Source organism: Barbus barbus (genome assembly GCF_936440315.1).
Source record: "Barbus barbus genome assembly, chromosome: 44".
Classification (NCBI taxonomy): Eukaryota; Metazoa; Chordata; class Actinopteri; order Cypriniformes; family Cyprinidae; genus Barbus; species Barbus barbus.
The window spans coordinates 9,942,935-9,957,999 of record NC_136722.1 but is presented as its reverse complement, the minus strand read 5'-3'; the positions used below and the strand labels follow the sequence as shown (position 1 = coordinate 9,957,999).

The 15,065-nt window shown below is 36.7% G+C and overlaps 1 protein-coding gene across 2 annotated transcripts in view; it reads left to right on the top strand.

Moving 5' to 3' along the window:
* Nucleotides 1-661: 661 nt before the first annotated feature.
* Nucleotides 662-15,065, top strand: part of LOC306863654 (uncharacterized protein) — a 57,850-nt gene continuing 43,446 nt past the window's right edge. Inside the window, exons 1-2 of one of the 2 annotated variants that reach the window (XM_079407148.1) lie at nucleotides 662-724; nucleotides 1,881-1,956. The gene's annotated coding sequence lies outside the window, so the exon portion shown is untranslated. Of the gene's footprint in view, nucleotides 725-1,816; nucleotides 1,957-15,065 lie in introns of those variants that run through there. The other variant, XM_079407149.1, reaches the window with a different exon arrangement.

Sequence of the window (15,065 nt, the reverse complement as noted above, 5' to 3'; positions counted from 1 at the left end):
AATTGTTGATTAAAAATATTCCTAAACATCTTACATAATCTTATTATAGATCTATAATATAAAATAACATAAAGCTGTCATTGAGATAATCGGGGTAGTTGTCATTTTTAATATTTCACTGACATCTGTGAGGTTATTTTATGCCTAATTTTTCATGTGGCGCACAGCAGTTCACCTATTTGATTTTAAAAATGAAAAGTGTCTATTCCTTATACGTTTCTATTATAAAAACGTTTCTAATTTCATTCCTATTTCTAGTCCCTGATCTATGTTTCTGTTTGTTGTTGTGGTCCTGCGGGGCGAACCTGTCATCCTATTGCAGGATAATTCAACTTAAAACACAGGAGACACTCAGCCCAGATCCCCAAATGCTCGCTCGCTGTTGCAGCAATATGTGCTCATTATTATTCTGAAGCCGTATCCAGTCTTAAAGAGCCGGGGTGACCGACACGCACCATCATTAACTGTGATATAACTCGACCTCCACCTGCTCTCGTTGCCTTCAGATGACCAGTCAATGATCTAAACAGGCTATCCCGTGTGTTTGGGGAGCTGGGGCGGTGTTGGACTGGATTCAGGGGAGGGTTGAACTGACCGCTCATGTGAGTCTGATACTGTGCGGGAAGCATGTGCACTTTGCGCGTTTCACTTGGACCGGTGACGCGGCGGCTTTGCTGAGCCGGTTCTGCTGGAAGGAAGAGGTTTCGGACTAATCCCCATATAGGTAAACCTAAACACCACCTTCTCCAGGTTATTTACTGCTTGTCTCTGTAGGTTATTGTCTTGCGTACATGTGACATCGGTTATTACGCACTGGTACTGTAACTTACACGATTTTGGAGCTCCGATGACACAAGTCTCTTAAAACCTTTTGTGAATATGGCATTATTTTGGAATGATTTTTGGGCTTTCCCCAGCCGGCATTACACTCCCATGAAAGATGCTGTAATCGGACTGTTCCGCGTCTCGATGTTCTACAGAATCATGGACAGGGATGCGAATCATACGGAATCGATTCGGGTTCCATGAACGATTCTTTAGTAATGTTGACAGAGAAATATTTAGAGAAAATGGGATTCGTATTTTATTTTGTCTCAAAGGATGGGACATTTTTAGATTCCGTAAAAACTATCACAAATTAATTTTCTACAATTTGTAACATTTCAAAATGTTCACAGAAACCTAAGAAAATGCCATTTTTATGCACTTCTTTAAAAACGCATCATGATATAATAATTAAACTACTAAACAAAATGTGGTAGCATATTTCATTCATAATTTGATGATTTTATGAAAACAAAACTCAAAATGTGTTGCCTACAACTATACCCGTTGTCATAACTAGTCAGCAGCCTGACATTGGTTTAAGTCCTAAGTAGCCTGCATTTTAACACAGGAAGGGAAATAATAACTTGCGGTATTAATTCAGTAATCGCTCCGACTGATTCATAAATGTCATTAATTCAGTGAAAGATCATGAGTCATTCGCTGAATCATGAGACTCGCACTACACAGATTATTAATTAGTAATGCATTTATTTTAATACACTAAAAATACGTATTCACAAGATTCATTCAGCCGCTGTTATAGAGTATAATGTCTCACTCATAAACTAACATTTCAATAGCTCATCAGTCCAAATTCTCTCTCTCTCTCTCTCTCTCTCTGTTCACACACATACACTCTCTCTCTCTCTCTCTCTCTATCTCTCTCTCTCTGTTCATACACTCTCTCTCTCTCTCTCTCTCTGTTCACACACATACTCTCTCTCGGGCTATCAGCCTTTATTTAATGTGAGCTGCCTCTGAAGGAGAGTTGGGGACGCTTAACGCTATTACCAGCCGTGAAAGATCATTGATTGTGTGTTTTTCGTTGTCAGGATTCTGAGGATATAACGCAGATAAACATCATGTTATGCTACAGGCGTCTTTGATCGTTTTCCATCATATTATAAGGTAAGAGACATCAGAGCTTCTCTGGAATATTTGCCTTGGTAACTCACATGGCTGCACCTGCACACAGACTGTGATTTTGGGGAAAGACATGGTAGGATGGTACATTTTGATTTAGTTTCACACATTGAGCTGATAAACTAGAGATAAATATTATTTTTGTTAAACACTAATGGTTGATTTCAAACACCCTCATTTCAGAATCCTAAATGCAAAAAGTCCATTCTGTATTCTCAGGTACCTCAGTGGTCTAGGAACATAGCTTACATTACATTCATTTGATCATCATAACTATTTAAATTAATTCTAAATTATTTGAATTCAAGCTAGTGCATAAATCTTATCGATAGGTCTACTGTATGTGACGTGTTTTCCCTGGGAATCCAACCTATGACCTCGGCATTGACCATGTGGAACACCTGTAGAAAGGCTACATAGAGTGATTGTTTACTTTACGCTGGGTCTCATTCATTAATATTCAGTTCTAAATAATGAGGCAACTCTCTTAAAGCTTGAGGCCGTTAGAAGGGGTTCTCTCCATAAAGATGCTCCATTTGTGAGTGCTGAACGTTCCTCCTTTTGTGCGTGTTGGCGGACCCACAAAACAGTAAATGTTTAGAAGTGCAGGGTCATTAAAAGTTGGTCGCTAGAGAGCATTGTGAATGGAATGTTAGTCAAAGTCCTTAATAGAGCACCCCCAACTATAGGCTTTGTTCTACAGGACAATTCCCCACTGGTTTGTCCAATGGGGAGGGAGAGGGAGGGAGCAGGGTCTCGGGTCAAGTGGTGAGACACAGACATATGTAGCTGACAAGTTGTCCAGAAAGGGTCACCTGGGATGGGGCTGCCAAGCAGTGAGTGTCTTGTGAAAAGTAGAGGAGGACCTTTGATTCATTGGGGGCAAAGGGCATCACCTTTTACCATCCATTGGTTAACTTGCTGCAGGGCAGTATCTTTATCTGTGTTTGTCTTTCTCTAAACATGGCATTCTTTAAAAATTACCCAAGTGTCTGTGAAAAAAGACAGCCTTGTTTATTTTTGTTTAGTTTGCATGGGATTTCGGTGGTTACAGACAAGGGTAAAAAGCCATTTTTTCTTCTTTTGTGTTAAGAAAATCACCAAACCTTCTTGAATTTTGCTTATAGAAATTGAATTATATTGCATTATTTATATATTCTTTCTTTATATTAAATATATTTAATTCATTTAATATATATAACTTTCAGTTCATCAAAGAATCCTGAAAAAATCCACAAAAATATATTAACCAGCACAACTGTTTTCCACGTTGAAAGAAATGATTATTTCTGAAAGATTATGCGACACTGAAAAATACTTTAAAATATATTAAAATATAAAACTATTATATTAAACTAATATTACTGTTTTTACTATATTTGTGATCAAAAGAATGTATAATTGATGAATAAGAGACTTTTGTCAAAATATAAAAAAAATAATAATAATTGTGACCCCAAACATTTCAATGGTAGTTTATATAATTTACATAGATTGTTTGTTTAACTAGATTTAAATATTATATTTGTATTAAATTTTCAAAGAAGCCATTTTAATCTCTTGTTTGCGGGGGGTGATTATGGATGATCCTCCATTATCGTCTTGAATCGGGGTCATTTCAGAGTGACATTAACCAGACGAGGACAACAACGTATCAACTGTCCTGTGGTGTCACCTCTGGCCACACCAAACATCACTCATGTGTCAATGGAACACTTATCGTCATAGCAATCTGCCACCAGGCTTCCTGAAATCTTATAGAGTTACGTAAAAAAGGAAAACACCATCCCAATTAAAAACAATCAACATCTGGAAAAAATTCAAGGTCAAGCTTGAAGCCTTACAATCTTATCAGAGAGTATCCAGAAAGAAAGGACAATGTTTCCATTCTCTATTCTCTCGCTTCCTCTTTTAACCATTCCCAGTCTCAGTTACAGTCCCATATGACCCATGGGAGAATGGCACAGTGTGATATGGAATGTGTCTCATGTCTAAGTACTCGAGAACAGTAGGTGTTGTGAATGAACTCAGCACTTCCATGCTCATAGAACCCAGTAGACAGGAAAACCCCGACACACAGGCGCAACGGAAGGAAAACAACCAGTGTTCTTTTCCTGGAGAGTGGCATGCTCTCCTACAAATGCCACATTACATTAGCGGCTTCAGAAATGTGTTTCTTCGAAGCCAGAACAGAACAGAGGTTATAAAGGGGTAGTTGAGATATTCGTCACTGTCTGATGTTGGACATTTCCTCCCATTTCCTGTAAGACACTGATGATTCTATCAGCCTGAGAGGTTCAGTTTCGGTTAGTCGAGCTGAACATTAACAGGAATAGCAAATGGAAGGAGACGGTAAAGTTCTCCTAACTCAATTCAGTTTTTAAAGGGATAGTTTACCCAGAATATAAAATTCTGTTCATTCTTTTCTGCAAAACGACACACTTTAGTACCCTAGTGAAAAATAAATATATTTGAAATACATTTATTTTATGCTAAGTATACTACAGTTACATTTACATATTTATGTGCTTAAAGGTGCCATAGAATGGAAAACTGTATTTACCTTGGCATAGTTGAATAAAAACAGTTCTGTACATGGAAATGACAATACAGTGAGCACACCATTGTTTCCTCCTTATGTAAATCTTGTGAATGCAAAAGACCACTGAAAAATAGGCGAGTCAGAACATAACACCGACTGTGATGTTACCGTCTGGATCACTAATAGTTACGCCCCAAGCATTTGCATTTACCCGCCCATGTTCAAGGTTCTGCAGGTATTGTGAAGAACCAAGTGAGCACAACAGCGAAAATGGCAGATCATGGAAATAAATGTAATGTTCCAGGCTGTGCAGGGATGGGTTGGTGTCTGTATTCAGAAAGGCACGGAAAACAAATAACGCGAGCCACTAAAAGGACATGATTAGCTCCTTGCTACCAGTAGTCTGTTACATTACTGTACATAAGATTTCTCTTACCACATAAACAGAGTAAGGAGAGATGACTGAGGATGATGGCGAATGATTTACACATCCTGAGCACCACTGACAAGCATTTGATCTTGTAAAATGTGTGGTAAGTACTGCCGCTCCATAGTATAAACAGAGTAAGTGTGATCGTGAATCTCGAAAGTGAAAGTAAAAAGCGATCGTGCATTCGAAAGCAGTTTCAATGCCCAGCATATTAATAGCAGCTCCCTAATGCCTGCATTTTATTTACAGTATAATTACCCAACGATATAACTGCGCAAGAAAGTATTGAAATATATATTTTCCCTATGTTTCCTTCCTGCTTTGTGAGCCACACTGTGAAATAGCCAATCAGATCAATCCAAAGCCACCCAGCTTTATATCAAGCTGATGTAAAGCTGCTTTGACACAATTTGCATTGTTAAAAGCGCTATATAAATATTATTGACTTGACTTGACCTGACTTGATAGTGTTTTGAACTGCTTTGCAACTCTAGTATCTCAAGCGAATTTGATACTCTGAAATATTGAACACACTGTTTAGAATGCACAAAGTAGCGCCTGCCTACTTGGATTTCTCGATGTACTGACATAGCAGGTGTCTTAAATTACCCACAGGGCTGTGCTGAAAGCAACAACAGGTCTTCCTGTGTCCCTGTTGCCAGGAAGGGCAGCGGGGGACAGGACAGCCGTGGATACAGCCATTACGGCGATTAGAGAGTGAGCTAGGGATGGATGAGGAAGATAAGAGGGAAAGGGGGAGTGGGAGGAGGCGAGGACTGATGGAGCATGAAGTGTGTAGGGGGAATTCCTGGAATTCCATGACTGCCGCCACTCCGCTTTGGATGCTGTTTCCTGATGCTGATACGCCGCACCTTTGGACACACACTTAGATATTTTCATGTTTCCAATTATACTAGGACGCTAACGCAAAAGAATGTTCTGGACTGTCCCTTTTTTAAAGTCATGTAGCTTCTGTTTGGCTTTACAGCAAGGGCTTTATCAATTGATGGCTTCAGGCTGTCAGAGTGAGTTGCTTGGCTTGCCTCTGATCAAAGGTCCTCGGCTTTATTTGGCACTGCTTATTCCAGACTGAACAGCCACTTCAAACAAGGATTTAATAATGCAATAATGGGCATGGTAGTTCTATTCATCAGTATGAAATGTACCCAATGCAATAATGCTTGTAGTTGCTCAGAAAAGTGCTTGGGCACATACTGTACAAAATGTACTGTATATTTGCATTGTAGAACAAAATATATATTTTTTAATAATAATAATCAAGAGGCATTTATTTTCAAGAAATATACCACAACCACACTTTTCAAGGTAAATTTTTTTTTGGTTGTTTTAAGTTGACGTAATTACACATTGCATGCACTTACTATAGTAATAACAGTAAACCAAACCTTAAACCCAAATTTAGTCCTATATTAAATACATCTTACTCACTGCTTATTTGTGTACTTAGACTGTAATAACGTCACCTTAAAATAAAGTGTTTGGTTAAGACTAAAATGAACACTTTCTAGTTGTCAGATGTTCCCAAGGTGATGAACACTGTGTAAACTTGAGGGGATCTGATTTCATGAAGCCAGTTCACAATGAACTGACAGATGCAAAACAACACCAACAGTCTTAAGATTACTGTATGTCACTTCTTAGACATTCCAAGACCCAACAAATGGTGATTCAACATGTTCATTTGGTGAAAACAAGTGCTGATCAAATGACAGGGTAACACACTGATCCGACAAAACCCAACGAACATGTCCGTTGCTGTTTGTCCATATCTGTCAGAGGAGTGTGAGTTGACATACTATTCTGCTAGAAATCACTTTGACACCAGATGGTTATTGCAAAAAAATGACTCAGAAGTTAGTTCTGAGATAAGCTTGAATGCTATTTGCCATTTGGTTTGGCTAATATTCTGTATCATTATATATTTTTGTTGCAACAACATCATTAATTTTTAAGTGTGACTTGGCTGCCCAAAATGCTTAAATATTTAGAGCCACTAAAGACAGATGCAAAATGATCATTTCCAATGTCTAATTCAAATGAATTAATTAATAAATGTAGTCATTAGGAACAGTGTCTGGAACATTTTCGGTATGCTTTTTGGCATTTTTTTAAACATGCATTTTTAATTACCTGGCTATGATATTCCAATCTTGAGGTTTGTTCAGCATAGGTTACTTGACAAAATCCACCCTGAAATTTTTCTTAAGTCTTGATCCCCAGGTTTGGCTCTGCTTAATTTTCTTACTCCCTTACCTAATTTAAGATTTTAAAATCCCTCTAAAGGAGATTTTATGCTCTGAAGGAGAGTTCAAATCACTTATGAAACCTCCTTTGCAGAGTCTCCTGTAATATATCATACAACAAATGTTCCTTCAAAGTGCTGAAGTACTCAGACTGAAACATTAAACTTCATAAGACTCATTAAAATCGAATGCAAAGTGCCTCATATTAGCAGCAAATGAAACCAGAAAAGTGGATTGATTTTTGAATCTTAAAGAGAATAGTAAAAAATACAGATGATCAGAGAGAAACATACAAGTTTGTACCCAGGAGGATTCTTTAGCATTGTAGTTATGTGGGCTAGATGAACAAGGCTAATAGGATTTATTCTGACTGGAAAGGGGGCGAGGGAGTTTGGGAAGGTGGAGGACATCCCGCCTTTACCTCCTGTTGCTCAGTAGCCCACCCAGAGCAGTCACATGATTCTGGCAGGTGTCTAGCACTGATTAGACCTTTAGAAGTGACCAAACCCAGCAAGGTCCACCCAAGCTACAGGATTATACATGACTTAATTATAAACAGGTCAGACCCCTCGCTAACAATCTACCTTAGAAATTGCTACTGAAATGTTGGTGAAGGTGCTATTAGGCTTGACAATACCTCAGTGATGTCAGCTAGCATGTTTCCATACCAATTATCTTTCATTTTAGTTGTAAATAAAACAATTAAATAAAAATGACTAAAGAAATGGTTTGGTTTGCTGATTTTGGTTATTTGTAATGGCTGATTTGAAGATTTCTAGTGAATTACATCAGTGGTTTTCACTCAAATGTTTTTCTTCATGGTTGAATCTCACAAAATGTTAGTCATGTTTCATCCCAAATTGTAAATAAGAAATAAATAGAAGTAAACAAGATTAAATAAAATAAAGTAAATTTTGTAAATAAAATTGTGCTGGCGTTCTTGAAAATTAAGTACAAATTCTCAAAAAATATACATTTACAAAAAACACAATTCTCTCTCTCTATATTATTATTTTTAGTATTATTATTATTATTAGCATAAATTAAATTCACTAGATAAAATGTTGCCATGATATAAATGTTTATTTGCATTATGATGCATCTTTTGATTTTGTAATGAATGTTGCTTGACAAGATTTATAAGCTTTATGCTCATGCGATCCATAAATTGATTTAGAACAATGATGTTCTGGTAATATAACACAACCATTTGATTTATTCTTGAACACCAGTTTTGTTTAGTTCCATAAAACGGGATTACATAAACCCATTCTTTCTTTCCTTTTTAAAAAAAAATCTGTATCCAGACTGAAGAACCTATGGTCACGAGCTGTGGGTAGTGACCGAAAGAATGAGATCGCTTTTTCTTGGTGAAAAATGTATTTTAAGAGGTCATAATCTGTACTGTGGTAATAGTGTGGCACAGTGATGCTTCAGAAATCATTTGAATATGCTGGTTTGGTGCTTAAGAAACATTTCCTCTTACTAGTGTTGAAAATAATTGAGCTGCTTACTATTATGTGGGAACCGTGACTTTTTCAGGACTGTTAATAGAAAGTTTTTTGTAACATTATGAATGTTTTTATTGTGACTTTAGATCAATTTGATGCACCCTTGCTGAAAAACAAAAATGTATTAATTTCTACTAAAGAAAATTAGTTTGGAGGCTTCTTTAAATTCTTAAAACAGATCCTAATACGCTCTTAAGGGCTTTGTATTAAGACTTTATTTCAAGTATCAACACCAACTTGATCACTAACTTAAGCCTATTAAGACACCATTAAATTGGACGCTCACATTAAGTACTTTAAGAAAAAACAAACATTGTTCTCCCTGTCCTCCATCTTTGCAAATTCTGCTTCATCCTAATAACGAGCATCATTGAACACATTAGACTTTTTGATCATTTTGTCTTGTTAGATCTAGAGTTTAATGTCAAAGACAGAAAAGCTAATAGTCCTGATGTACCTCAGCAGTGGGGGTTTTGCTTGTACAGAAATACTCCACTACTGTAATTTGTGGCTTAAGCTTTCAGAAATCTGTTTTCATAAAACTGGCTTAATATGGTCTTGTTTTATTATGTCAATTTTGAATTATTCTGGAAGAGCCAGATGTTTGCATTCTGGTCTAGAACATGTAAACATGTCAACACCAACCACACGATTGTTTGTACGTGATATTTAAGGGCAGTTAAATTGGAAATCCACGATACCACATGATATTTGTGTGCATCCAGCATACTTGCTAATAACTGCCTCGAAGCCAGCCAATCAGATTGGAGCTGGTGATTTCAGCCTTTTTTGTGCACATTATGTATCTGGTTAGTAAACTCACCTGAGACTGACCCTAGTCTTCAATCTAGCTGTTATGTAGCAAAAGCAAAAAAATGAATTCATGTTGGGCATGGTTTTGAACATTTTGATCTTAAATGTTTATTTTAGCTAACAGATAAGAAAGGAAAACGCAAGTAAGGAAAAGAGAGAGAGCCGTTTACATTGGTGTCGGGTAAACTAGTCCGAACACTAGGTTCAAATTACAGGTCATCACAGGTCCCCTTTCAAGCTGTCTTCCTGTCTTTGTTTTTTATTTCTCTTTTGTCACACTTTCCTAGGTAGTCAGTAATCAACAAAGCCTCATATGAAAGGTCATATTTTGACCTTTGTTGAATACCATAACTAAAGCTATTATTTTTTTATTTATATATTTTTTTGTGCTGGTTGTGCACGTTTTTTATTAAAATTTTCGTTATTTTATTTGAACTCATATCCAGACACCTTCAGTTTAGTAAATGCGAGGTGTAAGCAGCCTACAATAAATCTGTGGTTTTGTCTCAGTGCAGATATTTTTGTCTTGGGATTTAGTTTTGACACCTTTGGATTTGCATCCCAAATCTCTTTTAGTGCAATCTCACTGCAAACTGTGATTTATTCCATATCTGACTCTGCTGTAAATGAGAGCTTGCTTAAGATAAAAGCTTTGTTTTATGTCAGTGTGCTGCTGTTTTTGCAGCTTGTGCAAAGAGAAGATCTAATCAATTCATACAACCTCTCTTGAGTCGGGGCTTATTTTTGAGTTATACCAAAAGCATGTGTTCTGTTGTTAATGTGTGAGACCTAAAGAGGTAAAGGTTTATGAAATTGTAATTCTGTTTTGTGTGCTCATCCCCTATTATTATTCTATTCTTCTTATTAGTGGTGCTTTATAAGACATCATTATCACTATATTATTACTATTAGTATTACACTATACTATTGTTTAGCAATTTGAAAAAACTCAAAACTCCTCAATATTAAACTTTGGTGTGTTACTCTTTTATTTTATTTTACTTCGTGTTGTGTTATGTTATCTTATGTTATGCTTTTATTTTTTTATTGCATTTTATTTTATTTTACATGCTTAAAACCACAACCCACTTATCAATCTGGCAACCATCCACAAAACAAGGATTTAAACCTACAATTTTTAAGTAACCAGCCCAAATCTTTAACTGCTAGGCTACACTATTTTCCTCTAAAATCTGTTCTAAATTTTTTCTTTTGTTCCCGTTTGCTTGTTCTCTCTTTCTCTCTTCTCATCCTTCACACTTCATTCTGTTTGTGAGTATGCAGCTGCATGATTATGGGAGTATGCACCTAAGAAAGCTTTCTCATTATCGGATAAGGTAAACCTGGCTGGTAATGTGAGATGACATTAATATTGAATAAGATAGAGAGAGGAACGTCAGGCGAGAAAATGAATTTCCATATGCAGAGCTGCTGACTATAATAAATAACACTTCCACACCGGCAATGAGAAACTGTGTACGTTCCTGTGTGAGCAGATCTGTCTGTACTAACTGCATCACCATGGATACAGTGAAGCACTTATGATGAGCTTTAAAGCATGCTGGATTTTCAATGGTTTGAATCACAGCTGTTTTGAATTAGTACACATATGTATTATTTCATAGTGCTATTCAAATCGAGAGGTGCAGGTGACAGTGTAAGGCTTTGGTTGGGGTGGTGATGGCGCAGTGGATAAGACACTTGCCTTTGGTGTGAGAGACCCGAGTTCGAATCCACTGTGAGACACCAATGTGTCCCTGAGCAAGACACTTAACCCCTAGTTGCTCCAGAGGCATGCGACCTCTGACATATATAGCAATTGTAAGTCGCTTTGGATAAAAGCGTCAGCTAAATGAATAAATGTAAATGTAATGAGACACACACTGATTCACACTGATTTATGATTGGCGCCCATATGTTTTTCAATGTTTCACGACCTTACACAAGTATGCAACTAATGATTTCATTGAGCCTTGGGATCCATGTTCAAAGATCCTGTTTGGAGTACCTCAGGATCTTTCTGCTACATGAATTATAAATATGAGTTTAGGATACATTTCCCTTGTTACGTTTCCCTCGGTTCATTAATTTTGGAGCTCAGCCTATGCTAACACCTCTGCTCTCTTGAATGGTGACTCCCTCAAAAGAAAAGAGATGACTTAGCATTTCCTTTTGGTTTGGGAAGAGTCATAAAACCGCTTAAAGTGTTTGCGGAATTTGCTTTGTCAGTGCCAACACACTGCAGATAAGGGACCATCAATAAGGGCCACAAACGGCTGAATCGATGTATATTTTAGGTGGAATTGAGTCATTTGTTGCTAATGTGCTGAATTTGACTGTCAAGACATTTTTAAAACATTTAGTTATTGAGCTCTGTGCTTGTATGGATCTTTCAAAGCCATTTCTGTAAGCTCAACTTTAGCTAGTCTAATAAATGTAAACTATACCTAAAAAACTCCTGTTCTTCATCTTATAGAAGAAATTTTAAAACTGGATTATTTGTATTAAATTTGAAAGAACTAAAATATCATATACATTTAATTCCCGTAACCATGCAAGTACCCTGAAAAAGAAAAATGTATATGAGACTGAGAAATGAATGTATAATAGCTGAATATGGTTGACCATGAAGAGAACTGTTGGGAGCTTATTTGAAACTAAAGTACTTAAGACTTAAGAAATAATAGCACAGGGTAGATGTATACTGAGAAGCTCAGAAATTGGATGGGATGTGAAACATCGGTTATAAAACCGAGACAGAGAGAGGAGAAAGTGAGGTGCCTACAAATTCAGTATCAGTCTGGAGAGAGGTCAGGCTCTCTTGGGTAAAGCTTTTGACATTTAACTAGACCAGCCATAAACAGAGCAGACGAAGCCATTGACATTCATTCTGTCTGGCAGAGTTTTTCTCTGGCTGATTTTGCTCTGCTCGCCCCACTCTGCTGAAATCTGTCATATCGGACAACACATTCTTCCTCTATGTAACAGGCTGTAATTCACTTTAGAAATTTCCCAGCAAAAGTCATAAGCGAAGATTTGTTTTGGTGAAACTATTCTAATTGTTAAAGTTGCAGCTGTGTAAAGTTGATATTAAACCATTAAAACAAAAATAATACATACTGTATTATTTACGGCAGTTTCTGGGTGAAATAAACACTAGTGGCACCAAATTCTTTTTTTAAATTCACAAATTTTGATTAGCAGAGTATCAGTTCTTTAAAGACTTAATTTCACTTGGTCCTTGCACAATATTATGTCGTAACTTTAAAACATTTTTGCAACTGATACATTTTTTATTTTTTGCATCCGTTTCATTTGTATTGCTATTCTGAAATAGTAAACTTGCTTGGTAGCTCACCTGGTACAGCACTGCACTTGAGAATTACAAATCTTATGAAACACAAATCATGAGTCACAATAGCTTAAAAGCTTGTAGATACGAGCTAAAATGGCATGGTTGCATCAGCAAATGTGCTTTAATTGACTATTGTTAACACTATTGGTGAGGTTTAGGGTTTAATGTAGGTGGTGCATTAGTTTCAGAATTGCCGCATTCTCGTCTTACAGCAATTCACATTCACCTGTTTTGGATAACATTAAACACCATTTTGGAGCATTTCCCTTTGAAAGTGCCACAAAACATACAAGAAGCAATTATTTTGCCTTATGGCTAATAAACTGTATACAGTAATGGAACATTCAAACATTATATTCTAAAAATGTTACATTTTTACATAGCAAATATTTCAGGCAATTAAAAACAGTTAAAGACCTCTATCTCTTGGGGCTATTAAGTGTATTTAGCCTGATGCTACATTGTTGATATTATAATCCCTGTGGCTTCCACACTGTTAGTATCTTTGGTTAGTTCAATCCCATTTATAAACAGTGATTCTATGGTGTGATCACGCATGAGCTAAAGCTACGTTAGCGTAGCGTGCCACTCCATGTTCTGTCACTGTTTACCTATTCATTAATTCATTTGTGACTGATGGGGGCTTGCCAGAGCCCTCCGCCTTTTGTGTAATTAAACATCTGTCTTCACTGAAGCCTGTACGCATACACATGAAAACACATAAACATACCCCCTCCCCCACCATACATTTTGGCTATAGAGCATCCCCAGTGACCAGGCTAGCATCGGATAATTAACGGGCTGAGTGGTCGTGTTGATTGCATCATTATTCGCGAGATAAGCATCTGGCGGAGGTGTCAGATTGATGTTGTGGATTTGACATTAATCCATGCTAAAGCTGTTTAATAACAGCAGTCAGGATAGAAGACACAAATCAGGGCCTTTACACAGGGTCAGGGTCTTTAAAGTGTTGCTTTGTTTTAGGACCCAGACGTGATGATGTCATAATGAGGGTGTGGACCCTCAAGTCCTGGGTTGTGATTTTCTTTCTTTCATCATTTAGCCAAATAACAAAGAATTAACTGATCATTAACGGTTTGCTTTGGGATTTTAAGGCAGTACAGACACTGCTCATGATTTATGTTTTGTTGAGGATGGGAATTTGAGAGTTATGCTGGGGTTAATGTGAGTTAACCAGCAAGTCTTGCTACAAACAATACAGAAAGTTGTTCTTCTGAAATGAGCGCACTGACTGAACCTGATCTGTTAATTGGAATCCCAGAGCTGAAGCTCTAAGGAAGTTTCAGTTAATTACGGAATCTATTTTTAATTCACTTTAATTTTATTTCATTTTGAAGTTAACTCATTTGTTTTGCGTTCAATAGTGTCTTCTGTTTAATTTAGTTAGGAAATGTCCTACTTTTTTTTTTTCTGTCAATCACAGTCCATTTCTTCTGGCTATTGTTAAAATAATCACATTCATGTTAATCATTTGCAGAAAATAATATTTGCTGGCAAAAGTCATGGACTTTCTGACAGACAAGTGTTGGGTTTGGCCTTTGGACATCACAGTTTAGTTAGTCTCAATAAACCATTAAAAAGCTTGGGGTAAGTACTTTTATTTTTTTTTAAATTAGTACTTTATTATTCACAAGGTTGCATTAAACTGATCAAAAGTGACAGTAAAAACATATACAGTGTTTACATTCTAATAATATTTCATAATATTGCTATTTTTACTGCATTTTTGATCAAATAAATGAAGCCTTTGTCAGCATACAAGGTAGCTAGCTAACTAAGAGATGTCTTTTAAAAATAATATAGATATATGTACACACACACACATACAGTGGTGTGAAAAAGTGTTGGCCCCTTTCCTGATTAATTTTTTTTGCATGATTGTCACACTTTAATGTTTCAGATCATCAAACAAATTTAAATATTAATCAAAGGTAACACAAGTAAACACAACATGCAGTTTTTGAATGAAGTTTTTTATTATGAAGGGAAAACAAAATCCAAACCCACATGGCCCTGTGTGAAAAAGTGCTTGCCCCCTAAACCTAATAACTGGTTGGGCCACCCTTAGCAGCAACAACTACAATCAAGTGTTTACGATAACTTGCAATGAGTCTGTTACAGCGCTGTGGAGGAATTTTGGCCCACTCATCTTGGCGGA